The sequence below is a fragment of the Camelus bactrianus genome, chromosome 34 (genome assembly GCF_048773025.1).
Source record: "Camelus bactrianus isolate YW-2024 breed Bactrian camel chromosome 34, ASM4877302v1, whole genome shotgun sequence".
In the NCBI taxonomy this organism is placed as follows: Eukaryota; Metazoa; Chordata; class Mammalia; order Artiodactyla; family Camelidae; genus Camelus; species Camelus bactrianus.
Window position 1 is genome coordinate 17,128,813 of NC_133572.1, and position 27,968 is coordinate 17,156,780.

General features: G+C 39.8%; 1 long non-coding RNA gene across 1 annotated transcript; it reads right to left on the reverse strand.

Moving 5' to 3' along the window:
- Nucleotides 1-15: 15 nt before the first annotated feature.
- On the reverse strand, nt 16-27,922 carry LOC141575957 (uncharacterized). The gene is made up of 4 exons (XR_012504101.1): nt 27,607-27,922; nt 5,391-5,599; nt 3,587-3,796; nt 16-2,703 (listed from the first exon to the last, which is right to left on the reverse strand). It is a non-coding gene; the product is annotated as an uncharacterized LOC141575957 (long non-coding RNA).
- Between the last annotated feature and the right edge of the window lie 46 nt (nt 27,923-27,968).

Sequence of the window (27,968 nt, forward strand, 5' to 3'; positions counted from 1 at the left end):
TCCTTACTCAGGGCAACAAGTCTGATGTACCAAGTACCAAGCGTCCTCCAATTACCAGAGTCAAGGCCAGGCTCCTCCTCTCATGGACACGACCACTCTTTACAAGTTTCCATGCAATACACCCTCCATGGAGACAAAGGAAAAGTTCCACCATCCCTCACTGCCTCACCAGTCCCCAGATGGACAGCTCTGCCCATTCCCCATATGCAACCTACACTCCTCGGGAAGAGATCTGCGGATTTGTTCTCTAACAAATCTGTGTTAGTCATTTGTACAGCCTGCTGTGAAATTTTGGACTAAAAAAATGCTGTTACCTGCCTCTAGACACAAGCAGGAAGAAGAGTAGACGATCCAGGGGAGCACGTAGGGGAATCTCACAGCCATGCTCAGCCGCGGCTGCAAGGTCCAGCCCGGATACCCGTCCTCCTCTCCTGCATGGCTAACAGCCTGAGTGGGGTTACCACCACCCCCAGCTCCAAGCACGGGTCCTGACTAGTCTAAACCAATGCCTCTCAAACTTCAGCATGTGTAAGAACCATCTTAAAGCTTCCTGGGCCCCATCCCATGAGATTTTGAGTTAGCAGGTCTAGAGTAGGGCTTACGAGCATTTCTGAAGGGGGTGGTTATGTGTGGGCAGGGGTGGGGCGAGATGGGAGTGAAACAGACCTTGGCTAGTGGGAAGGCACTGCTGCGAAAATGACTTTTCATTTTTATTTTGAAACAATCTCAAACAGAAAAGTTACAAAAAGAGTAACTTTTTACAAAGTACATAACTTTGACTCAAATTCATCAATTTTTCAGTTTGCCAGCTTTGTTTCATTATTGTCTTTCTCTACAAACACACACATGCACACATATAATTTACTGTTAGAACCATCTGACCGTAGGTTGCACACATCATGCCCCTTTACCTAACATTTCGTGTATTCCTAAGAACAAAGATACCCTCTTACATATCCATAGCATAGCTTTCAAGCTTAGAAAAGTTAACATGGATCTAAAACTTGAATCTGCTGTCCATATTACAATGTTGTCAATTGTCCAGATTGTATCCTTTACAGCATTTTTTTCCTCCAGGACAGAATACCATCCAGGATCACATACAGCATTTAGTTGTCATAGCTCTTCAGTCTCTTTTGATCTGTACCAACTCCCCAGCCATCCTTTGTCTTTAATGACACTGACATTTTTGAAGAATCAGGCCATTTATTTATAGGATATTCCTCAATTTGGGTTTATCTTGCCTTTTCTCATAATTGGATTAGCCTAAGTGTTTCCAACGAGAAGTGTACCCACGTGATGACATGCATGTCCCTGGGTGCCTTGACCTCAGGCGCACGGTGTCCATCCACCCCGTTGTTGACGACGTTAGTTCTGATCACTGTCAAAGTGTTGCCTGGTGGACAAGAGTTTAGCAATCATCCCAAACCAGTTCTCTCTTCAAAGTGTGGTCCACAAGAAACACTCTCTTAGCCTGGGAAAACTCCAGAAATGCAGGCCCATCTCAGAGCAGCAGCAAGTCTAAATTTCCTGCCAAAAATGCTGCCCAACCCATCTCCTTTAACCTTTAACCTCTCTATTGCTAAATCTGGAGTTTGACATCGGTCTACTGTGTTTTCCTACCTGCAGGGGATAAATACCAAGCTCCCCGAGCTGTGCCTTTGAAGTCCTTCCCACTGAACTAGATCCCTTCCACACCCTCCCCCCAACACACACACACACACACACACTGAACTAGATCCCTTCCACACCCTCCCCCCAACACACACACACACACACACACACACACACACACACACACACACACACACACACACACACACACACACACACACTGAACTAGATCCCTTCCACACCCTCCCCCCAACACACACACACACACACACCTGCCTTTCCCATGCGCTGGGGGCTGGGCAGGACTCAGAACACAGCCACAGCGCAGTCCGAAGCACTCCAAAATAGGCTTTCATCCCCAACAGCCCAATTCAAAATGCTCCCCTTCTCAAATGGCATCTTGGTCCTCACTATTGTATTTCACTGCCTCCACTGAAATTCTCAACTTAACATCCTATTAAAATATTTTTCCAACCTATTTGATAGAGTCACGGCTCTTAGAGATACTTACACGACCTGCTGTTAAATTGCTCAAGTATTTTAAACCTTGCTTACTTCAGTTTGCAACAATTCTTCCCCCGATATAATTTCAGATTCTCAGCTAGATATCAGAACCAGCGTTCATCAATCGTAACTGTATACCAGGACACTTAGGGGAACAAGCATCACGTCGACTTGTGTAAGTTACTAACTCACTAATTTACTCTCTGCTAATCTTTATGCAAACATTTAACCTCTGATGCCCCATTTTCTGTATCTGAAGAATGAGGGCAGCAATAGTACCTACCTCCTAGGTCCTTGTGAGATTTGAATTAGAAAATACACTTAAAGGGTTCTGCATGGTGCCTGGTCAATCATGCTAACTATTTTTGTGATTATCCAAAAGAAAGCAATATTTAAGGTCATAAGAAAACCAGGCACCAGAGATGCTGTGACTCATGCAAGAAGACACATTAGTGACTGAGCCACACCAGACCTGTCTCCAGAGAGTCTGCGTCAATAGCTCTCTCGTTTACACGTCTGTGCCTTCAGTAAACAGTAGTAAATGCTTGATAATCTCTTTCAGGGATAGTTGAATAGTTTTAATTTCTGAAAAAGAAAGAAATTCAATTTTTAACAGGGACATCAGACAGAAAAGAGAAAAATTTGAAACAAAAGAAACAGAGGTGGCTAAATTCCCAGCCTGGGGCTACAGAGCCACCCCCAAAATGTCCCACGGGAACTCTGCCTTCCATAAGCTGACAGTTTTTATCTCTTCACAGAAGGGGGCAGATAAAACCCACAGAGAAAACTGCCGTCTAACAGCAGAGAAAGCTGTCACGCTTGCGGTCCCCTGGATGATAACAGGGAAGATGTAATGCAGAACTTTGACTCTCCCTAGCGTTTTACAAACTTCCAGTAACCGTAAGAAATGCAGCTGTGGCTGTTAAGGTCCTACAATGTAAATTAGAGCAGTTTCTCAATGTGTAATCCAGTTTCCCAGATCCCCCAGGATTTCCCAGATCCCCCAGGATTTCTGGGCTGCTCTAAAGGTTTACTTCAGGAATTTTAACCTTGTCCTAATGAATGGAAACAAACTACTAAGGCCAAACTCATAAATGCCAAAGGGAGTGAAAGATTTGAGAGCAAGTTTTGGTAGGGAGGAAAGAGATGGAGGAAGGAAAGTAATGAATATTAATAATTTATATATTTAAGTCTCTGTGCTGAGCACTCTTCATATATTAACTGAGAACCTCCAAGAGAGCATTACTTTTTTTGACCCCATTTTGCAGCTAAAAAAAATGAGGCTTAGAAGTTAAGGAACCTTTAACCCAAGGTCACCCAAATAGTAAAATACACAGGGAGAAAAGACAAAATAGCACCACAACTCAGAAGAGGGCAAAAACAGGAAGGATGAACCCAATGAGAACTTCCTAAACTCTTTCTTCTCACCCCTTGACCCTTCTCCACATTTGCCTTGGTTTCCTCTCACCTGTGTGCACAGTGTGAATGGTTGTACAGTTGTCTCTCAGTGTCCATAGGGGATTGATTCCAGGAGCCCTTCCAGATACCAAAATCCCTGGAGTATATAAAATGGTTGTTGGTACATTTGGCCCTCCAGATCCACGAGTTTTTGTATATGAGGATTCAGCCAACACCCAGCCATATGCACACCCATGTAAAACTGTACCACATTGGCATACTGCGGAAAAATTTAGTTTAACACAGTTTTAGAATATCACACAGTATCTTAAGATCAAAATAAATTCAGGGAACATATTGTTATTCAATATAAGAAAAAAATGAAATTTGACATTTTAAATTCTACAAATAAAGGATTTCTTAGCTTAGAAATACACATGTATTCATATAAAAAATAAGGCAAAATATCGAGTAGATTTAATTTACAACTGCAAATTTTTATATCAAAATTCTAACAAAATTTAAAAGGAAAACAACAAAATGGGTAAGCTCCATGCTACAAATGTTATAGGCCAAGCAAGAAACGGAAGTAATATAATACTGAGATATCATTTCACACGTATCAGATTAGCAAGAAATTTTTTTTTCATTATAATAACCAATGCTGATAGCGAAACAACTAATCTTAAATCTGTACAACCATTTTAAATGACAATGCAGAACTATGGAATATAGCCTAAGGAAATAATCCCATCAAGGAAAAATACTTTAATCGCAATTATGCTTTTATCATAGTATTAAAAATAACAATAAACATTAGAAACAAAGTAAATATTGAACAATAGCAAATTAATGATGTAGAAATGAGTAGCTGACAGGACTTATATATATGATTTTTATTAAGAATATGTAATAACATGTAAAATAATTTATATCTTGACTTTAAAAGTAGGCTAAACGTTTATATGAGTACGATCGCTAAAGTGTTGGAGAAAATTTCTCTCCTTTCCTAATGTGTTAGAGAGTTTATATTGTTTTTTAAGTGAAAAATTAAGCCATACAGCAATAAATGACATTTGCTTTTAAGTGGAAAATTTTCCAAAGAAGAAACCATGAGATTTTTTTTTTCAATGTTTGACACAGAAAAAGCAGAATCATCAGATTCAGCTGTGCAGAAGACATGGTTGGAAACTATCTTTTGATTCTGGTGTTTTAATTGACCATCTCCTATTAATGCATATTTTGAAGACACTGTTTATCACATTCTTTGTAGCAAAATTATGAGCAGAGCACATCCAGCTTCATAGCACTTCAGTAATTCAATTTTGGCTGGGCCAGTGTCTCCTGGCATCATTCAGAACATCTCAGTAGACAAAGATGCTAAGTGGTAATTCAAGAAGCCTGTAGGATTCAAATCCACCCTTCTTGGCAAAAACAGATTTAAGATTGGAATGTAGCTCTCCATGACAACCTTATCAGCGTTTGAGGGCTGCTTATTTCTGGGTACCATGTTCCAGGAAAGTGTTGCAACTAAACCTGTTAGCGTTTTTGCCTTAGCTCTGGGCCTTTGGCTAAGCAAGGATTTGGCTACGCTCACCATTATAATCTCTGCTTATCAAACTGGAACAGGTTTGATATTGAGTAAACCTTGCCATAAATGACACAGAAACATCGATAGAGAGATAAAATGCTGAACTCTTTTCAATAGGAACTTTTTACAGATACTCAAATCTATGGGCCTTAACTCAGCTCCCCAAAGCTCTCCCAAATCAGACTGCATCTACTCTTGAGAATGCCTAAAGGCTCTCGTATAAATCTAACCCAGTATTTTTCCTATTGAAGTAAGTTTACACTAGAAAAAAATGTTCACTTGCCTTCAAATATTGCGAACAGCACAGCTGCTTCACATAGACTTTCATTTCCCTCAAAGGATGGACACCTGCCTCAGACATCACTTCCTCCCGACGTTTGCATGTGGACTCAGATAACACAACACCAGGTTTTGAATACATGCTCACTTCCTTGTAGTCTGTCTTTGCATTGCAGAATCGCTGAGAGAAGGTGTAAGTAGCTGTGGGTGGAACTGGAGGAGGGGCAGAGGGTAGTGGTAGAACGTTTGAGAAAACTTGCTACCAGCATCTGTTCTGTTTGCTTCTGGCGAACGTGCAATTTTACTCGCAGGTCACAATCCCTCCATTCCCACAGCATTTGAAACATTCTCCCCTAGAGTCATTCCATAATTGTCCAGATCTCTGGTATTAAGACTTCTCAGTACATGCCATCTCCCCTAACACAGGCATACACAACACCGTGTAAAGTCGTACCCTGTTGGTGTTTTGGCTGCGATATTACAAATCTTAAATATTAAAACATTGCATCCTTAGAGTTTTAAAATCATCTGGTTTTAGTCATTAGTTATTTTCTTCCAATTTAATATTTATCTAACTTCTTTTCACAGCTGTTCTTATTGTCGATGTATTCTCGCATCAAAGACAGGGATATGGAGAGAGAGGAGAGTCCTCATTCTATCTGATCCTTGTTAAAATGTATCTGCGTTAGATGCTGTCAGGTTGCTCCACTCCTGATAGCCATCCACTTCCTCCACTAACTTGTTGGAAGTCTCAGCCTTCTCTTCTTCGCAAGCTGAGACTCCCTGTGTTCTTTTCCTCCACGACTACAGGTCAGTTTGTACACAGGATTTGGAAACATAAAACTAATCGTGTTGTCATTCACCTGACAATGTTCTTATAAAGCAAGAAGACAGGAACATCTTAAATGCTTTAAATATAAGTTTATCCAAGGTTAACGGGATATACTGGCACTCATTTTACTCATTCAGTAAATATTCATTGAGCACCTATTATGCGCCAACACCTACGCTGAGTGCCGTTATTCAAGAGTGACAAGAAACTGTTTCTGCCCTCAAGGAGTTTGACCTAAACCTCCTTTAGAAAATGCCAACCTATTTTTGTAAGTCATGTAAAATTGGATAGGCACTGAAGAAAAAGAAAAAATTGATATGAAATATTTTATGAATTATCCAGTCCAGTTCTGTCTAAAATCAGAATCAGATGAAAATTGAATAAAGTAAAAAAAAAATTATCCTCTAAGCATTTGAATCTGTTCAAGAACTGTCACGTGCTCACACTTCCAAAGGTCAGATGCTGCTGAAACAGAGAAGAGCAGGTGAACAACTCCCCTCTCATCCTCTCCCTGGAGCTGCTATACCGAGAGAGGCAGCAAAACCTCCTCCCCTACTAAAATTGTTATTTTCCCCTTTTTTTCTGAACAAAATATTAAAGTGCAAATTAAATGTAGCCATATTTCAACTTCACAATAAAAATTAAGCCCCTGAATATGAAATGTGCAGTGTAGGGAATACGGTCAATAACCACATAAGACATTTCTTCGTGCGGTGACTTAACTATAGGCTCATTGTGGTGACCGGTGTGAACTGTACAGAAATACCAAATCACTGTGTTATGTACCAGGAACTAGCCAGTATTGTCAGCCAATTATATTTCAAAAACAAGTGAACAAACTCATAGGAAGAGATCAGATCTGTGGCTACCAGGGGTGGGGGTGGGGGGTGAGGAAACAGGCTGAAGGCAGTCAACCGGTATAAACTTCCAGTTATAAGATGAAATAAGTACCAGGGATGTCATGTACAAGACGATAAATATAAGTAACAGTGCTGTACGTTATATATGAAAGTTGTTAAGAAAGTAAATTCTACCCCCCCCAAAAAAGAAAGTAAATTCTAAGAGCTTTCATCACAACAACTGATGTTTTTCTCTCTTTAATTTTGTATCTATACAAGAGGATGGATGTTCACTAAACGTACTGTGATACTCACTTCATGATGAACGTTAACTCAAATCATTAAGCCACACACCTTAAGTTTATACCGTGCTGTCTGTCAATCAGACCTCAATAAAACTGGAAGAAAAAAGTTAAGCTCATGGATTTTTTGGACTGACTCTTTCCTCTGACAGGCATGTATTCTTGTGCCTGTTACTGAGAAAGCATTTGGTGGGGGAATGAGAATTTAGAAAACTGGTGCCCTGAGGGGCAAAAGAATGAAACCATACACTGTCACCCACGAAGCGTTAAGCATAATGACACAGTCCTCCAAAGCATATATACAAAAAACTCCAAATAATTATATTTATAATTATTTTATAGAGACTCTGAAGGAAAGAAAAGGCAGATTTGAGTGGTTTGTATGACCATTAACGGATGTCAAATATTTTCACATAAAAAATATATTAAAACTTTAGCTCAATGAAATAGCTAATCAATAAAGTTTGGTGTCTGTGAGCACAGTCTTCTCTACCTACAAAAGCTGAACACATTTTATTATTTGTTGCTATCATTTACTCCAGATTGAAATAGATTCATGTTTTCTGCCTGTATGTGTGGATTTCTTATAATCAAATATCATTTTGATAGTGTATCTTTAACAGCATAGTGACACTTAAACAAATGTATTTTAGCAATTCTAAAGAAGACAAAACTAGGAACTTTTTTTAAGTTATCCAAACTTACAGAAAGAGAAGGAAAGGAGAGCAAAAGGAATGGAAAGAAAAGAAACAGAGAGGGTAGAAGAGCAGAGGGAGGGAGGGCAAGCAAGGGAGCAATAAAGGAAACGGTCCTCCCACCCCTCCCCCACGCGATGCAGAACAAGGTAGCCGGACGAGGGCGGCAAGAGCCAGCCTTTCTAGGTGGGATCAGCTTACTTATTAAGGTGAGTTTATTCTTTGTTTGGCTTTTAGAATGTCAGTGCCACGGGGGCTTTCATGGAATGCTTTTCAAAGAATAAAAGGATGCATTTCGATTGAAAACAATTGCCTCCCGTGTAGAATAATTAAACAGCAAAATCCTTACCAATACTGAGAATTTCTGGTTTTGTTCTCTCAAGCTTTTTATTGCTTCTAGAACATAGCTTGTTCCAAAACAATTTTTTTTAACTTGCACATTAATTTTGATCAGATCTATAATATATTTTGGATTCATGTCACGTTTGCAGAAGTCGCCACTGAGAGCACATCGTTGGCTGGTCTTACGCCTTTTTAAAGTTAGTACGTTTTAATGTGGATAATAAAGACGTGTTTGCAAAGCCAAAGCAAAGCAGGAAATTGTGGTAATTATCAAATCAAACACCACATACCATCAACTACCCATTGTTCACTGGCCATTCTCAATAAATCTGGACCAACAGCTCTCTGAATGCCAGGAAGGGCAATTCTCACTGTCACAATTCCTCCTCAAGAACATGGTCTGCTTATAAGACAGAAACTTAGCTGTCTACACATCAATATTTAATATGCATTCTCATAACAAAATCCTCTTGGCCTAAGCATTTGTATAAAGACTGCTGAGAACAACTTTATCACTTATTATTATAAGTTTTTATAATTTTTAAAATTACTTTTATATCCAGTTAAGCTACATTCAAAGAGATACAGTGGAAAAAAAAAGGAGAAAGAGTGAAAAATCCTGTCTGAAAATAGGGAGGGTATCAGTAAATGGAAAAACAAAACCATGATGTATATTAACAGATTACCAGAACTTGTTTCTTTGGTAACGTTTTTGGGAAAATAAGTTGCATTTTCTCTTTTTTTAATCAATCTCTCATTTTGCAATGAAAATTACTGCTGCACACTTAGTTTGTCCATCTTTAGATTCTTCATCTTTATTCTGAGTTAAAGAAATACTCAAATTGGACTTATTAGAAGAAAATGCATCTACTCTCTTATTTGGTACAATTCCAAAGGTTATATTGGAATTTTATGTAATCTGAAGAAAATTGCCATATAAATCGGTGGCAACAGTGTAAGGATTAAATCGATATTCTGGCGGACATTGAACAAGTCACCATTAACCTTAAAATGAACCTTCTTTTGCTTTACTGCAACACTTGCATATTCCAGAAGGATTGGAAATTCCTTATTCATCAGTTTGTCTAACATAATTCATACTCCAAGATGTATTATAGGGGCAGAGGTACACCTGAGAGAAGTGAAAGGGTCATCAGCTTTGTGGCCGACGTAGCTGAGGAGTCCAAGATGCCTTGGAGTTGGCGTCAGCCTGCTGGTGAGCAGAGTCAGGTCGTGGGGTCTCTGGCTGGAGGGCCCGGGGCGGGGGGTGGGGGTTGGGGGTTGGAGCTGGTGTAGGCCCAGTGGTGGGTGGGGCTAGATCCCCGGGCAGCTGGCTGAGGGGCCCAAGGTGTCCCAGAGCTGCTGTTGGCCTGCTGGTGGGCAGGGGCCCGGGCCCAGGGGGTCCTTGCGCTGGTGTCTACTCACGGGTGAGCAAGGCCAGGTCCTGGGGCTAGTGCTGGCCCACTTCTTAACAATCTCTTAAAGGATATGACAAAGTTCTATTTTTCCTGCAATGCCCAGCAATTGCTTATTCAGCCAGTAGCAGATACAAAACTTCATCTCCGGAGAAAAGTTTAACATATAAATATGTGAAAATCTGGTAAAAGCAAGAAGCACTCAGGGAGCGGATAAGCTCACGATCGTGACAAGACAGAACAAAGACGTGATCATTCTACACCTGAGTTCCAAAACATTGGCCTCCAAATATAAAACTGTTTACCCTGGTAGAAGGGCAGTAAATGCTTGTGGACAGATCACCTCAATGTCACAAGCTGAATGCAACCAAATTTTAGATGGCACTGGAGGAATTCTGAAATCATTTTATTTTTCTCTTTTTTGGGTAAACAAAAAAGCCTCACTCCGCTTCATTGCTCATAAGTTGTCTGTTCTCTAACATGACATCCCCTGATTCTCCTCAAACACGGGACTTAGCTCTCCTTTTAACGTTGTCAAAAATTCCTTTTTAAATAGAAGAAAAGGAGGGGGGACATTTCTTTTATCGAAACATAAGGAAAGAGGGAGATGGTGCAGAAATAGGCATGTTCAGAAGACTGCTCATGGGAAGACCCGAGAGCACCATAGGATGCTCAATAGACTGGGATGGAGAGGGAGAAATGGGAGAAACAGGGAAGGTTACAAAAGAGAGGAGAGCATGTAAATAATCAAAGAGAGAGAGGAACTTATTAGAAAAATTCTTACTTGTAAAATGGAAAATGAACAGATGCACACAAGGAACACATGAGAGGGTGTTAAGATGCTGCTGGGTAGAAATAAATTCTCTATTTCTGTGTTCAGAATAAAAGCACCTATACAAAGTCAAAGCTTTAGGTAAATTACATGTTGTGTAACTAAATTCAATGTAAACCTTTACCTTGAAATTATGAGGTTTTAGGTTTATAACTCTGAAACAAATAGCTACCTATTTGCCTGTGATGAAAATAATACAGAAAAAAAAGAATCAGCAGGAATTCTGTTAATGGTCACTTGAGCAAAACCATTTCCTTTCTTTGAAATCCAGCTGGAAATTTTCACAGGGCAAGAAGTTTGTTGCTAACGCAAGGTACAAACACTCATTACAGGACAAACAGAGGAAATTATTCCACCGTAAATCTGTCAGTCATCAAAACAGCCCATTCAGACCCCTACAAAGGCCCTATTTGCTCACTGGTTCTTGGGCTCTGGCTAAATTTCTCTTTCCTTTCCCCAAGAAGGGCTAGACATTTAGTCACTGGAATCATGGAACTTGAACTCTGGGAGAGGCACTGAAATTCATCTGGCTCGGTGCTCTCCATATGTTTGCACTGCTTATTTCTATAAATCACAGAGTGTGCACGAGATTCTCCACTGAAAGAAAACTCAGTAGCTCTGCAGGGAACCCGTTCCCAGGTTGAACAGCTCTTCCTTCCATTGACCTGAAATGATTTCCCTGCTGTGTCCAGCTCTTTCCTGAGTTTGTCCCATTAATAAATTTTCACAACAATTTTAATGCTTATTCCATATGCTCTCCCTTCAAAGAGGGAAGAGAGCGATCACGTACTCCCCCAATCTTCTTTCTCCAGTAGACATCTCCAATCAATGTCTTATCCCAGTGCCCTCTTCTTAGATCCTTTCTCAATATTCCTTTGATTGTGCCCCTGTTTGGCTGTATTTTAAAGTGTGGTGTCCAGAGCTGAACAGTTTTCCATGTATTCCCTGGTAAAGAAGAATAGAGTAAAACTAGAATCTCTTTCATTGGAAGTGTTATGTTACTTTTATTGTTCGCTATATTATTCATATGTTTACTATATGTTATCACAATAATATTTTATTCAAAATATTAGTACATCCAATGATCTCGTAACTTTTGGCAATAACATCACTGTGGAAGGCTGAATAATGGTCCTCCAAGGATGTCCACATCCTAACCCCAGGAGCCCGTGAATGTTACCTTACACAGCAAAAAGGACTTTGCAGATGCAATTGAATTAAGGATCTTGAAAAGGGGAAATTATTCTGGATTACCTGGGTAGGCTCAATGTAACCACAACATAAGCATAATAAGGAGGCAGCAGGGCTAGAGAGTCACAGAAGCAGGGATCAGAGTGACGCAGGGTCACAGGTGGGCACAATGTCACAGGTCACAATGTGGGCAGCCTCTGGAAGCTGGAAAAGGCATGAAACAAATTCTTCTCTAGACCCCCCGGAAGGAACGCAGCATTACTGAACCATTTTAGACTTCTGACCTCTACAACTGTAAGAGAATAAATGTGTGTTCCTTTAAGCCACTGACTTTGTGATAATTTTTATATAGCAGCAGTAGGAAACAAATATACTCGTATTTAGTTTAGATTAATACAGGTTTTGTTCATATATGTTGTAGCCAAACTCCATATTACATTTACATGATTGATTTTCTGGATATAAGAATAAAACCTTCACAATTATCGGCATCAACTTTATTTTACTTGCTTCATCTCATCCCTTCAACTATCAAGAAATTACTAAAACCTGATTCTGACATCCAAGTATTCCTGGGGTCTACTGATATTTTTATTAGCATTTCTTTCTATATTATTGATCAAATCACCAATCAAAATGTTTAATAAGGGAGGACAAAGGGAAAAATCAAGAAAGATATACCTTCTTCCAGATTTTGAAAAACCACTGCTTATCAATGACCCAGTACTTCATCCAACCTATATTTTTCAACTGCACCCAAAAGAACATCATGAGACTTTCACAAAGCCCTTGAACTGGTCCACACTTCCCTGACAGTAATCCTATCAAAGAAGGAGATGGAATCAATCCAATGAACTTGCTCCTTGTGAATCTGTGCTGGTTTCTCGCGACCAAAGCTTTCTTTTGTAGGTGCTCATCAATCACTACTTTACTAACATGATCTAGAATTTTGCCCAGGACCAATGATGCATTCATAGGGTTTCATTCTGATGAGTATAAATGCTTAATTATTTCATAGTATTCAAGAGATAGCAGAGTATTTGCACATGGCTTATTTTTTAAAACTTATATTGACTAATTTTAACTCTTTCTTGCATATTTTCCAGAATATTAGGATACTAATAATGACCTAGAAAATAGCAAGCATTAGTATGGTGGCCAGGTACTTCCTTAACGACACTTTCATCCCCTTGAAAATGAAAGAAAACGAAGCAAAGAATTTCTACAGTAGTAGAAAAGTATCTTAATGTTCTGTGTTTTGTTTAATTTGTTCTAGAATAAAAGATTTAGAGACATAGACTTTTACTAGATCAGTCCAAAATCAACATTCAGAAGACCCAGTTTACATCAATAGTTTGGGATAGTAACGTAACAATAATAGATGACAATTATTGGTGTTTACTATATGTGGGCATTATTGACTAGGTCCTATAAAAGCTCTTAGAGATAGACACTGTCATGATCCCTGTTTACAGATTAAGAAACTGAAGTCCCAGATGGTTTAGTAACTCGCTCCAAGTCACATAACCAGTGGCTGTAGAGCTAGGACACGAAACTAAAAATCTAAAATTAGAGGCTGATTCCTTAATCAGTGTGCCTTGCTGCGTTGTCAGCTAGTGCTCCGACTGAACAAATCTGTTTCCTTTTCATCTTTATTTTGAAAATTTTCAAACATACAGAAGAGACATTCCCTAGATTTAACAGATGTCAGAATTCTATCACTTTTGATTCATCTCTTTTAATTTTTATTTTTAAACCAATGTAGAGTGAAACTATCACATGTATCGATTCATATAATCACCACCACAATCAGGAGGTAGAACTCTTTTATTTCGCCCCTCAGGGCATCCCTTTGCAGTCACACCTTCCACCTGCCTATAATTCCTGGTAACCACCAATTTGTTCTCTATCACTACAACTGTTTGTCTTTCCAAGAATGTCAAAAAATGCAATTCTATAATATTAGCCTCTTAAGACTAGTCTCTTGTAACATGGCATCATTTCTTTTAGATTCATCCAAGTTGTTATATGACTAGTATTCCAACATATGGACGTACTACAGTTTGTTTATTTGTTTACTTATTGAAGGACATTGTGTAATTTCCAGTTTTTTGGCAATTATGACATTATATTCTATTATAATTATATTAACTAATAATGTTATTTTTAAATTTATTGATTAGTGTGTTGATTAATTTAATTATTATGATATAAACATTCATATACAAGTTAATTAATGCATCATCCTAGGCCCCTTGTCTCTTTCCCAACTTTACCCTTTTTCTTCATGGAAACCATTGTCTGGTTTACATTAAAAGTGCACTTCAGTCAGCTTGCCGCCTAATGTTATTGAGGAGAAAACAAAAACTTAATTATAAATAAAATAATTAAACAACAAAAGGATATCATTAGAGCTTTACTGCTTTAATGTAAAAAGGACTTACTCAGGGGGAGGGTATAGCTCAGTGGTAGAGCACGTGCTTAGCATGCACAAGGTCCTGGGTACAAGCCCCAGTATCTCCATTAAATAAATAAATAAATGAATAAAATCTAATTACCCCCCGAAAAAAGAGACTCATCCTCTAATCATTTTGTTCATTTCTCTTGAATTTTCTTTTTCAGAAAAGAGTACCTCCTTGTCTCATTTCACAGGAAATGTCTCCACACAATGCATATATTTCCTACCAGTTGTTCTGTCTTGAGCAGGTTCTACCCAGGTGGGTAGCTTTTTCTTCTTTCTTTTTCTTTTTTTTTTTTTTTTTGCAGAAGTTGTTCAAATTGAGTGCATACTGACTTCTCTCACACAGAAGCCACAGGTCTCAGTTTCTCCTAAGTTGAGGCAAAATGATTCTCCCCATCATATCAGCAGTTATCTGGCATACTTACTATTTCATGATCCTTCTGTTTCATAAACGTGACCATGTCAGTGATCATTAACCCACAGAATTGGCCAAGGCCTAGCAGTGTTGCCCGTACCTGTCATGAAGTAATACATGTGTACAAGGACATTTTTAAATAGGTGAATGGAGCCCGGAGGCATTTTTGGGAACTGTAAGGTACTATGTAAGTGAGGGAGAACCCCTCAGCACTAGAGCAGATGTGACAGCCTCAGTTCAGATCCTGGTTTGGCCACTTCCTAATTCTGTGACTTTGGGCACATTGCTCAACCTCTCCGTGCTTCAGTTTCTTCAAAGGCAGGTTATCCTGTTTGTCCTTATGCCCTGTACTGACCCTCCCTGGGACTGGTACCTCAAGCCTATATCACCCGGACTGCCTTGCCCTCAGGCTTCCAGTTGTTTCAGCCAACAGGATATCAGAGGAAGGACGAGAACTTGTTTCCCCTGCACCTCACCAACCTCCACGCTGTTCCCTTCCCTGCTGCCCCTGCCCCCACGCCCCTGGGGCTCCCACCTGTTCCTCCAGGACTGCTGAGTGGCTCCTGAGAGCAGGTCTTCCTGGAACAGCTCCTCATCAGGCTCTAACGACACAGTTTTCTCAACTGCCTTTTCCACCTGGGGAAGGAAAATCTTCCTACTATGGCTAGTTTCCTGGGTGCCTCAGTACTCCTGACTGGTTCCTTTAAATCTGCCTACACATTTACAAATAGTCCCTTCTTTGAATTCTCTTCAGAACTCCATCTGTGTGTGACTCCTATTTCTTGCTGGACCTTTGAGTAACATACCTCATAGGACTGTTGTAAGGGTTAAATAAATTAATACATATAAAGTACTCAGAACAGTCCAGGACACAGATTAAACACTACGTGATTAGCTCTGTTCCTTTCCTCTGGCTTGCCAAAATGGTAGGAGACCCATCCCTAGAAAGCCTCAGGTGTCTGGAGGGCCTCCACCAACCTCCCTCCGTGAGGACATCAGCACAGGCTCGGATGGGGACGCTTGTGTGAAACTGACTCAGATACAGATGGAAAACCAACAAGCCGGGGCAGGCGGGAGCCGAAGGAGCATCAGGGTGTCTCGAGAAGTAAACAGCAGAGGCTGAAGAACTCAGTCCTTCTGGCAAGATCTGGGCTCCGGGAATTGAAAATTAGAGGAGTCTCTGTTTGAGAGGATACTTAGAGGGTATGGCAGAGGGCAGAGTTGTCTAAAATGCCCAAGACAAACTTTGTCCATTTCACGACTTGGCCAAGGGCCAACCTGGCTGCTTTCCAAGTTTCTGAAGACCAGGTGGACTTAAGTGTTTGGGACTAAAAGGATCTTATCTAAAAGAGTGCCAGCTGGCAGAATGCACGTTCACATATTTATACTGGTGAAATCCAGTCCAGGCAGGAACCAAGACCATTCTTCATTAACAGGACCAAGGACATAAACAGAGGATTAAGAGGCTATTATACAGCAGTGATTGAAATACAGGCTCTTGGGACAGGCTGACAAGATTTAACATCAGCTCTACCCCTTTTTAACAGGGCAGCACTCAGGCTCTCTTAAGTCTCAAAATTTTAGTATGTAAAAATGTTGCTAACAGATTCTGCCCTGAGAGTGGTTAGGAGAACTAAAAAGGAAATTCAGGTGCAGTGCTTTACACAGCGCCTGACACGTAGTAAGTGCTCAGAAATGTGTGCTGTCGTAATTCTCATTATCATGAATCTGCATCACGGTTCTTAACAGTCAACTGGTAAAAATCTTGCAGGCACAAGTTAATGAAAGGATAACGAGGGTTGTGAAAATATTATAAAGGAAATGGAAGGTGTACTGTGTAATAATATTAAATCAACCAACCTATTATTTTTCCTTTTCTCATAAAAACAGATGCACAAAATCGAGACGCAGGAAAACAATCATTAGCCAGACCTCGGGGTGTATCTGCTCTTCAGCAAAGCGATTTAAAAGTCAAGTTCCAGTCTGTAATAATTCTACATAATAAAACTGAAAAAGGGGAAAAAAAAAGTCAAGTTCTAGACTCAGACCAATCTGAACTCAAATTCCAGCTCTGCCACTTAAGAGCTTTTTGACCTTGGGGCACTCCCTTTCTCTCATTAAGCTTCAGTTTTCACATCTGTAAAATAAAAGAAGTACTAGTTCATGCCTCACAGGACAGTTTTGAATATTGAGGCGATGTGGCCCATATTGGCTCTCATTAGTTTACTTCCAACAGATGGAAGTTGTGAGAATTCGAATGTTTAAAATAGAAGACATCAAATAAAATCAAATAAAATAGAAGACATCCCTAAGGACGTTCAGGGGCTCTCACAATTAAAAAAAAAATTTCTCCAAACAGCATGGTACTGGCACAAAAACAGGCACATAGATCAATGGAACAGGATAGAAAATCCAGACATAAACCCACGCACATATGGTGAATTAATCTACAACAAAGGAAGCAAGAATATACAATGGAGAAAAGACAAGTCTCTTCAATAAGTGGTGCTGGGAAAACTGGACAGCTTCATGTAAAAGACTGAAATTAGGACATTCTCTAACACCATATGCAAAAATGAACTCAAAATGGATTAAAGACCTAAATGTAAGACTGGGTACTCTAAAACTCCTAGAGGAAAACATAGGACACTCTTTGACATAAATCACAGCAATATTTTTTTCAAACCTAGAGTCATGGAAATAAAAGCAAAAATAAACAAACGGTACCCAATTAAACTTATAAGCTTTTACACAGCAAAGGATACCATAAACAAAATGAAAAGACAACTTACAGAAACGGAGAAAATATTTGCAAGTGATGACACTGACAAGGGATTTGTTTCCAAAATAAATGAACTGCTCAGACAGCTTAATATATATATATAAAAAATTAAAAATAAAAAAAAATGAGCAGAAGACCCTAAATAGACATTTCTCCAAAGATGTACAGATGGCCAACAGGCACATGAAAATGTGCTCTGTATCACTAATTATCAGAGAAATGCAAATCAAAACTAGAATGAAATATCACGTCACATCAGTCAGAATGGCCATTGTTAAAAATCTACAAATAATAAATGCTGGAGAGGGTGTGGAGAAAAAGGAACCCTCCTACACTGTTGGTGAGAAAGTAAATTTGTGCAGCTACTATGGAGGACAGTATGGAGGGTCCTTAAAAAACTAAAAATAGACTTACCATATGATCCAGCAATCCCACTCCTGGGCATATATCCGGAGGGAACTCTAATTTGAAAAGACACATGTACCCCAATATTCACAGCAGCACTATTTGCAGTAGCACATGGACCCAACCTACATGTCCATCAACAGATGACTGGATAAAGAAGATGTGGTGTATATAGACAATGGAATATTACTCAGCCATAAAAAGAATGAAATAATGCCACTTGCAGCAACATGGATGGACCTAGAGGTTATCGTATTAAGTGAAGTAAGTCAGACAGAGAAAAACAAGTATCATATGATATCACTTATATGCAGAATCTAAAGAAAAAGAAACAAATTTTATTTACAAACCAGAAAGACTCAGACATAGAATACAGACTTGTGGTTGCCAGCGGGGAAGGGGGTGGGAAGGGATAAACTAAGAGTTCAAAATTTGCAGATACTGACTGGTACATATAAAATAGATAAACAAGTTTATACTGTACAGCACAGGGAAACAAATTCAGTATCTTGTAGTAGCTTATGGTGAAAAAGAATATGAAAATGAATATATATATATATCCACGTATGACATGGTGCTGTACACCAGAAATTGACACATTGTAAACTGACTATACTTCAATAATTAAAAAAAAAAGATCCACATAAAGCATGAAGTTGCATCTGATTTAAGAGGTACATGCCAAACCGAGGTCCCCAGGTTAATACAAAAGTCCGTTGGTCTTCCTGCTCCAAAGGAGAGTTGAAAATGCAACCACCTGACTACAGTCAGCTAGGTACCCCGCCCCCACCACGGGTAATTTAAAAAAGTACCTCTGGGTAAATGTAGGCTAAATGGTCTGTGTTAATTTTGCCCTGAACAAATGTGAGATTATAAAAGTTATCTTCTTTATGTTATATGCCTCCTTTCTCTTGATGCCTAACTCACCTCCACCAAGACCATCACCAGCACCCAGGGCTCCCACACAGCATCCCATCTACAGTCTATATCCTAAGAAATAACATTTCATTTTCTTGGGACTCATGAAAACATTCTTCTATGTCTCATTCGTTAAGACAGTTCTCTTTGTGACAATGTGCGACAAAGGGTCAGGTACCTTAAACTAAGCCCTCTAAATAAGGTAGTATTTTTAACATACATACGGATTGTTTTCTCATTAAGAGAGAATAAGCAAACATTTCAGGTAGGACTAGTGATGAGAAGGGCATATGGAGCTGGAGAATATTACTGAAGACACGAAAAATATAAGGATTTCTCCTCCTGCCAGGCAATCTTGATAAGCCTGATGCCTGTCATCTTCCCTATTTAAAACTAGGCTTTTCCACTTCCTCACCTGCTTCCCCTCAGGGTGAATGGGGGTTGCCCTCATCTGCTGATCTAGAGAGAACAGTGCTTGGGGAGGGGGCCAGGTGGCCAGGGCCCAAGGGAAAATACAGCAACCTTGGCTTCTCCCGGCAAGATGCAGAAGAAAGCTGGTCGACCTGGAATCAGGCTTCCACTACAAACAATAGAGGAAGGATCGGGTATTTCCTGCCACAGTCGCTATGGAAACGGTCGCTAGAATAGTTTACCAAACTTCACTTCTGTGCCCGGAGCTCCAGCAGAGAGAACACAGAGAAGCCAGGCGCTGACAAGCAGCAACGACCACATTGTAAGGCACGTGCGGTAGGGGGCGCTGGTGAGTAAGCCAGCTCTCACGTTTGACGTCTGAAAAGGGAGAGAAGATGGTCTCAATGTTCCAATGGACGTGTTAAGCTTTATCTATTATTCCTGAGAAATGCCAACAATGCTAGTGCTGGAGCCACTCCTGTTCGTTTAAGAGCCTGTGCGTTGATGGGCTTTTTATTCTGTAATATCTGATTCTCTTACGTGGCGGCCTTATAAGGCGGATGTGCTCAGAGCTCACAAGCAAGATGCAAAATATTTCTTTTCAAACAAAACTTCTTTTAGAGCAGTTTTAGGTTCACAGCAAAATTGAGTGGAAGGTTCAGAGATTTCCTGTGCACTCCTGCCCCCACAGACGCACGGCCTCGCCATTATCAACGTCACCCACCAGAGTGGTACATTTGTTACACTGATGAACCAACGTTGACACCTACTTCATAATCGTCCAAAGTCCATGGTTCACATTAGGGGTCACTCTTGGTGTTGTATATTCTATGCATTTGGACAAATATATAATGACATGTGTCCATCATAATGATATCATACAGCGTATTTTCACTGCCCTAAAAAATATTCTTTACATCAAGATTTAATTTCTTCTTTTGGGGGGGGGTGCAGGGAAGAAGTAATTAGGCTTATTTATTTACTTTCTTTTCAATGGAGGTACTGGGGATTGAACCCAGGACCTCGTGCATGCTAAGCATGTGCTCCTACAATTTGAGCTATACCCTCCCCTCCTAGTTTTTAAAATAAAGCTATTTTGGGGATCATGGAAAAATACTGAAATTTGATTTTTTAGTTCCAAACTAAAAACTTTCTTCACTTCCTTTTCCCACTCCTGTCTAAAAGTTACATGGGCCAGGCAAACATGCCAATGTTTCTTTATTAAACAGCTTTTCTAGATATATTTGAAACTTCTCTGAAAGATCAAAAAGGATCAAATAATTGTAATAGTTTCATCATCATTCTTTGCTCCCTTTCCCAGCCCACCCTCCATATCTCTGTTATTCTAGGGAGACAGTTTCTAGCATACTGTTTCACATGCTGTGTTGTGACATGCAACATATACAATTGTGACTGCAGGGCTCCAGGGGGAACCAGGAGAGGGGACATAGAGATGGTTAGGTGGCAGTTTCCGCCATCCTCATTAAACTCTAGCAATGGGATGATCTCTCGTCTCGTCCATCCTCCACTAGAGGACTGTGAGCTGTAGGAATGGGGTTGTTTGGCTCACTACTACATCCCTGGCACATAGAACAATGCTGGACCACAGTGGACATACAATAAATATTTTTTAAATTATTGAATAAGCCGCTGTTTGTGAGCGCTTTTACTCGGGCTTTCTGAACTACTTAACTATCTCTTTTTAACCAGCATCCTAGATTGCCTACTTGAACAGCACTTGAGGGTTCAGAGGTGGTGTCACCACTGGCCATGGGCTACTCTCCCTGTAGTGAGGAGCCACGTTCAACTGACTGCTTTCCCAGAGATAGTGGAAGTTTCTATTAATAGCCTGCAGTAAATCAAAAAATGTTAGCATTTTTAAGCTAGAAGAAATGTTGGGTTCATGTGGGCTACAGGAAGCAGTAGCTAAGTATGGAGTTTCCTTCTTTTTGTTGATTTGGTTGAGAAACTCTTAAGATGACAGCAGGTTTCACTGTGTCCTGTAGAGGCAGGAACAGGGATGTAGCCGTTTGCCTTTTTCTAGGGACATGATATTTACCAACTTGCTATTGGCATTAAGAGTAGTTTGTTCATAGCAGCACAGTGGCCAAGACATGGAAACAATCGAAATGTCCATCGACAGATGACTGGATAAAGAAGTTGTAGTATATTTATACAGTGGAATACTACTCGGCCATAAAAAAGGACAAAATAATGCCATTTGTAGCAACATAGATGGACCTGGAGATCATCATTCTAAGTGAAGTAAGCCAGAAAGAGACAGAAAAATGTCATATGATATCACTTATATGTGGAATCTAAAAAAAGAGAGAGACACACACAAATGAACCTATCTACAAAATAGAAACAGACTCACAGACATAGAAAACAAACTTTTGGTTACCAGCAGGGAAAGGGGTGGGAAGGGATGAACTGGGAGCTTGAGATTTGCAGATATTAACTACCATAGATAAACATCAGATTTCTTCTGTATAGCACAGGGAACTATGTTCAATATCTTGTGTTAATCTATAATGAAAAATAATACCAAAATTAAAAAAAAACACTACCTTCCCTTTAAAAAAAAAAAAGAAGTTTGTTCATATGAATTTCCAAAGTGAACTATTTTTCAGAACTGTTCTCAGGAAACAATGCCAGTTCCTGATCACAGGGCAACTGAGCAAGTCAAAAGAGAAAAAGAAAGGCGAGGAGGAATATTTTCCTGGGTGCCAGCACAGCACACCTGGCTATAGCCATCAGTGGGAATTTTCACCTCCAGATCCAGTATCACGTGGGAAGCACTCCCAGGGTGGATCTTGCACTTAAATCAGTATAATTTGTTTATTAACAGTAAGTTACTAGGAGTGATTCAGTCAAGTCTTTTTTAAAACTCACATTTCACATTTTAAATTCAATGATACAGACCTTGAGTAAAGTAAATTCTGAAAGCTGGCAAGTGTCAGGGTCTACGTGCCCTGGATGTTATAAGAAACAGAACTACAGTTCCATTTACCTTGTAATAATTCTCATTTGCTCTTTAGCTAAGCTTGATCCAAACTGTGTGACTTTTTAATCACCAGCTCTTTGTGTCAAAAATGAAATTCACTGACAAAAATAAATTGTATTCAACTTGGAATTGTATAAGACCAATCCATTTCCAGCAGTTTGGCAGACAGGGTGCCCTAAATGACTCTCACAATAGAAACAAATGAAATGTTGGATAAAAGGAGCAGGAAAGTGAGAAATATTTGTATCTTCTAACCAAGTAAAAGCACTCTCGGCAGAAATTAACAGCTGACCCTCACAGGGATTTATAACCTGAGATGTGATTTACAGCCTGTCCGTATGGCCCAAAACAAAACAAAACTTAAGAAAACAATTTTATTCAAAGCAGTGACATTGTCTCCTAGATGTTCGGCTGAAGAGAGTAAAATCCAGGCTTCAAAAATTCCCATGGATAAAGAGTCAAGGAAAAGGAGTAACTCACATGTGAACATCACAAAACACAAGGAAGCAAGGCACTATGAAAATGACATAGAAGCAGCAGCAGGATCCCAAAAGGCTTCTAATGTTGGAATTATTAGATACAGAATATAAAATAACTACATTTAATATGCTTAAATACATAAAAGTGAAAACTCAAAATATGAGTAAAGATACCAGACGCAAAAGACAAACAAACAGATTTTAAAGAAAGTCAAACAGGATTTCTAGAGGTCAACAACTGAATTAATAAAGTATCAAGGGACAAGAGTCATAGATTAGCTACATCCGAAGAGAGAATCTGAGAACTGGAAGAAAGCTACAAAGAAATTCAGCAAATATCTTAGCCAGAGGCAGTAGAAGTTAGAAGATATGGAATGTAAAGTGAGGCTAATTATCATTCCAGAATGAGGTAACAAAATTGGTAAGAAGTAATATTTGTCAAAGTAATGGCTAGGAATGTCCCAGAATGGTTAAAGGACACAGATCTAGGAAAACCGAAGCAAACCAAACAAAAGCAAAAGGCAGGATGGAAAACAATTCCGTATCTAATCACAACTGCAAAACACCAAAGACAAAATGACTTCAACAGCACGCAGAGAGAAGACACGTTACCCACACAGGAATAGCAATTAGGCTGACAGCTGACTTCTCAACAGCAATGATAGAAACCAGGGGTGGTGGAATGTCTTCAACAGGCTGAGATACTGAGATAAAACAATTGACAATCTATTAGTCTATATCCTTTAAGAACTTGGGAGAGAAGAAAATAATTTTCAGACAAATTAAAAACTAACAGATTTTACCACCAAACGGCTCACTAAAGGAATTTTAAAGGGAGGACTTCATTGGAAAAAAAAAAAATATATGGTGAACTAAGACATTGGTAATACATGGGCAAAATAAAGCCACATTGATTGTTTATAATAATTGATCACACTGATCGTAATGTAACAAAAAAATCCATGAGAATAATTGGTCTAAAATACCATGACAGTAGCTTATAAATAGTGAGGGGTGGTCAGAATGAAAATATTCTAAGGTCTTTGTGTTTTGGGGGAAGGTAGAAATATTCAACAACTATAAACTCTGCCAAGTGATCACATTAAAATAATCTGAATAACCACAAAAATAAAAGACACAGAGCAGATTACTTCCAAGTTAGTACATTTGAAAGAATCACATAAAAGGAGGAAAGGAAAACTCGATGAATTCGAAAGACAGCATTAGTGAAAAGCAGACAGAAAAGGTAGCACAAAAAGAAAGGACATAAAAAGATTTATTTCTACAATCCTAATATTTTAATAACCACAATAAGTGAAAATACATTAAATTTTCCCACTGAAAGAAAGCAAAGTTCAGACTGGATTTTTTTTAAATCCACAGTTTAAAGCTGGAATTCCTAAAACATAAGAATACAGGAAGTTTGAAAATCAAACTGATAATCAATGAAATAAATCATTCAGTGTTTGCGTTTTCACTGAATTTTCTAGCTTTAGAATTAGGCTGCAGGGAAGTGGCCCCCACAGTGGCTGTAAATAAACAGTTACTAGGCAACCGTTGTACACAGTGTATCTAAATATGTGCTGCTGGAGTACTCAGGGAACAAGGAGCAACCTCCAATCCTTATAAACTCAAAATTTCATGAATTCCCTAGCCACAGATTCTTTTATTAGCCTGGTTTTGAGATCTTGCATATGAAATGTGCTTTTCTTCTGGGAAAATACCTTAAAACCAAGATTTTTGAGAGTGAGGTCATTCTCTATTGTTTGCTTCTTCAATCATCCTGTTCACCAAAAGGAACAGAGGATCTCAAACTCTGGCAAAGCCTGTCCTGTTTATGCTCTAGCTGTTATCACTTGTCATGGGGAATAGGAAAAAAAAAATCCGTAAGTTCCTACCTATTTAAGTGAACAGTAAGTTTCTAATGGACTCAAACACATATTCTCAAGCTACCCAGTAAATCTGTTTTAGGATTCCTTTATCAGTGTGTATTATGAAATGGAATTTGAAGTGTTCAGTCTCTTCAGCTCTCTGGAATCACTGAAGTGCTTCCCTCTTGAGAGCCAAGTAAGCAAGGGTAGTTCCTTCGGTTCATTCTCTTATGATTCACTTTAGTAAGGTGTTGACACCTATCAGCACAAAACCATAAAAAGGCAAGAAGCAAAAGAAGCCATAGGGAACTTCCAGTCCTAGCCCCTCTGATTCAACAATTGCAACATCTGAGACCCAGAGAAAGGAAGTGATTTTCCCAAGGTGTACCATCTAGTTAATTGCAAAAGGGACAAGAATCAGGTCCCTTACCTCTCTCCAATTCAGACAGCCTCCCATTCACTTCACCACTTTCCATTTATCATTCTGCTGATAAAGCCTTAAATACCTAAAAAGAAGACTACAAACTGTTGACTGGAGGGCGCTTTCTATTTTCGGGACTCATCAGAATGATGGATTCTAACTTTCCTGGGTCATTAACGCCAAGATGCCACAGTGAAACAAATGGCAGTTTGTCCAGACCCACATTCCCTTTCTGAGGCATACACACATTTCCTCCTGGCACCTCCATCCTATTCACAGGGAGCTCAAAGCCGAACCCCAGCAGATGTGGGAAACGTGGAGAGGTGGCCATCATTCTCATACAATCAGCTAAGTCACATTTCCCCCTAGGAATCACTTCAGCGAAATGGTCTTTTTCACACAACATTTGCACAAGATGAAATCCTTCCTTAATGTCTACTTTCACTCTCATGTGAAAGAATGCTGGTGAGCTTAAAGAGAGTCTAAGATTAGCAACTTAGACTTAAAGGATGGGAAGTGGTCTCTCTGCAGGAGTCATGCAGTGAAGATGTTTACGTAAAGAAGAGACAGCTAAGTGGTGATTTAAGTGCAGAAAAAATACATTAAGAAATATCGTAAGGAGGGATGGCCTCATTAAAAAGCAAAATGCTAATCTTTAAGGGAACTTCAAATTTGGGGTTCTGAAATGTTATGTTGCCACTGGAAATAATAATAAAAAACCATATATTTGATCAATTCTACAGTAAGTGATTAGCTCTGTAAGAAACTATCAATGTGTTTTTCAAAGTGGCTACCCCATTTGGTAACTCCATTAGCAATGTATGGAACTCCAGTCTTTCCATGTCATTGCCAGCCCTTGCTATTGTCAACTTTAAAAAAAATTAACCATTTTAGAAATTATGTGTTTTTTATATCCTAAGAATTGAGTGTCTAGTCCAAGGTCATTAAGTTTTCCCCCAAGTTTTCTTCCAGAAGTTTTATAGTTTTAACTCATATTTAGATATAACCTTGATTTTTCAATCTAAAATTAAGTGTGAGGCACAAGCTAAGGAATGGGCTTAGGAATCCCTTGGCAAAAAAAAAAAAAAAAGTAAACTGTGGGCAACAGTTGTTAAGGTGAGTAGTATTTTACTTTATTTTGTTTTGCTTTTGCAATTTACAAGTAAAAGCAATAATCATTTCAGTATTTCTTGACATTCTGTGTGTAATGTACACAAGCAGGAACTGTGGGCAGGGAAGACTCAAGAAGTGGTAGACCTATGCCTTCTTCCGAATGCATTCCCATTTATTTAAAGAGATGAAGCGTTGGGAATTTAAATAATAGAAGATGTTTTCAAAGTAGCACGCATTTCCTTGAGAAACATAAGGTATAGACCAGTGATTCTCAACAGGGATGGGGTCATATCCCTCTATGCAGACATATCACAATCACAGGGGAGACGCTTTCAAATTATACATGGCCCCCCCACCTACGTAAGATTCCAGCAAAAACCCTCTCTTTTCCCATTGAGGATAAAGAAAATTGAGCCACTGTTACAAAAACGCATATTTTATCTCTAAGTTGCTCTGGGAAAATCTGTGAATCACTGCTCTAAGTGCCTTGGGAGTTGTCTACAGAAGATTCATGGATGGTTTTAAACTGGGTCTTAAAGCATAGGGTTTGGAGAGACAGAGAGGATGAAGATTATTTCAGGTTTGATCATTGGTAGGGAGGCAGGGAAATGACAAGAAGCTGTTTGCTTTCCCCTGGAGCACATGTTAATGCAGGGAGATAAGCCTGGAAGGATAGATAAGGGTTAAATTGTGGCATATAAACTCCATAAAAGTAGAGGTTTTGCCTATCTTACTCACTTCTGTACACCCGGCAACCGCGACAGTGCCTTACACATTACAGGCCCTCCTGCATGTTGAATAAATGAAGTCTTGACTGTCACATTAAGAGTTTAGGACATTATCTTCCAGCAACTAGACAGTGGAGAGTAACTGAAGATAGTAATGGAGAGGTCAGCCTATGGTTCCAGCAAGAGAGCAAGATGGAGCTACAGTATGAGAAACTAAGGCACAGAGAGAGTCTAGAACCAGTCTCCTGGAAACATTGAGAGAGAGGGTTGGGATAAAGAAAGTAAGAGGGAAGGGCTGTGAGGTAAAACCACGAACATAAAATGTCACCTTGTAATTTACAAACGCTTCCGTATGCATGATAGCAGGTGAGAGCCGCGTTGCTTCTCCCGTTTTACTAGACTTCAGGGGTGGAATACTAATAATCAAACAGTAACAACACGGCGATCAGAGAAGAGGCAAGCCAAACACAGGAACTAAAAGTAATGTTAAGAATAAGAGGTGAATCAGTCTGGACAATCGGGAAACGGAAAACATAGTAATCTGAACAGGAACGGTTTTACGTAAAGAATTATTAACCCAGAATAGAAGAGTAACTAAAAAGGGTGAAAAGAGGACTCTACAAAGGGTCACGCGGGCTGCTGGAGGGTGCCGAAGCAAAAGCAAACTTGGGGGAGGACCCACTCGCAAGAATAGGGTATAGGCCTCTTTAGAGAAAGCATGGTTGCAGCCCACGGGACGGCAGGGAAGTTTACTGGGTTACCTGAGCCAGAGCTGGTCCACAGTCACCAGGCAGCAGGAAGCAATCTTCCAGGGGACAGGCGCGCCAAGGCTGGTGTGCGCATGCCTGGAGAGCGAGGGTCTGGGTGCCACGGCCGATGGGAGGTCTGGAACAGGCCAGCGTCCGGGTCAGGAGGGTCCCGGTGACGTGGCCAGCTGGGCCTGGACCGGGCTGCAAGGTCCCCAAGGGACAGCGTGTGGCTGGTGCCGAGTGCCCTGATGTTTCTTCCACGCACAACCTCTCTGCGCCCTGCAAAGCAGGAGCCGGCAAACGCAGCAGAGCACACGGACACCGGACGCCCCCGTGTTCCCGCGCTGTCTCTCCCGCGCCCTCTACTGGCGGAG